Genomic DNA, 1131 nt, shown 5'->3' on the forward strand with positions numbered 1-1131 from the left:
AGGGGGATGGGGAATGGTCGTTAAAAAAAATACAGCCCCCTTCCCCAACTATGGTTCCTGGGGGTGGGGAGAGGGACTTGGTCTGTTTCAACAGAGGAATCAAAGATCAGAAGCCATTTGGGAAGGCCAGCGCCGTCAGGAGGGAGGTGGGTTGGTCCAGGGGGTGGGGGGGCTGTTTGGCAACTGGGGCGAAGGGATTGCCCTCCCCCTGCTGGAGTCCCCCCAGCCTCTCCGGTCTGGCAGGAAGGGGGCAGCCTGCAGCCCCCGCAGGCAGGTCTGGGGCTACCGAATAATCCTGGCAGGGGTGGAGGGGGCTCACAAGGGCTTGCCCTCCAGGGAGATGACGGTGGCGCTGCCCCCCAGCTTCTTAGCCAGGGTGCAGCGGTCCTTAACCTCCTCGTAGCAGTTTGCTTGTAATTCGTGTTTGATCCTCGTCAGCTTCTTCTTGATGACATCCTTGGAGCTGGCATAGATCATTTTGCTCTTAAGGGGTGCACACTCGGCGGCCCAGAAGATGAACACCAGGTCCTCCTTCTTGCTCTCCTTGGTCTCGTAGGTGGCGTCGTACAGAGCGTAGCGGCAGTCCTTGTCAGGGAGCATCTTGACAAAGTTGGCGTAGGGGTCATCCAGTCTGGCCCACATCCCCAACCAGGATCTCCTTGCCCTCCTCCAGGATGATGTTCTTCTTGTCCTCGCTCAGGCAGAAGAGCACAGCCTTCTTGCGTTTCTTGACCTCCTCCGGTGTCGAGGATTTGCGCACCTTCATGTCATTGAACACCTTGATGACACCATCGGAGACAGCCACACCAGAGGCTGTGTTTCCGGAAGCGAGAAGAGTATGGCAAAGAGAGGCTGAGAAGATGGGAGCCGCTGCAGCTGCTGCCGGGACCCGACTGAACCGAGCTTTGTATTTTTAGATGCTTCCCACTCCATTATCCCTTGAAGAGAATGAGATTTAGAGAAAGCAAGTGTGTGGGTACTGTGCACAGACTTAAGAAAAATAAATAAATTTTAAAAGTCCTCGCTAGAATTGGCAGTTATCTCTTTAGGGCAGAATTAACTCTTCTGGTTTGTCCAGCTCCTCTGGAAGTTCTCATATTAAAGTTGCGTTTCCTTTGTGAAGCAGTCAGG

General features: G+C 54.4%; 1 pseudogene; it reads right to left on the reverse strand.

Moving 5' to 3' along the window:
• Positions 1-315: 315 nt before the first annotated feature.
• LOC101663623 lies at positions 316-893 on the reverse strand (annotated as a pseudogene).
• Positions 894-1131: the final 238 nt, after the last annotated feature.

The sequence above is a fragment of the Echinops telfairi genome, unplaced genomic scaffold (assembly GCF_000313985.2).
Source record: "Echinops telfairi isolate 266 unplaced genomic scaffold, ASM31398v2 ScPeMD7_6;HRSCAF=24_1, whole genome shotgun sequence".
In the NCBI taxonomy this organism is placed as follows: Eukaryota; Metazoa; Chordata; class Mammalia; order Afrosoricida; family Tenrecidae; genus Echinops; species Echinops telfairi.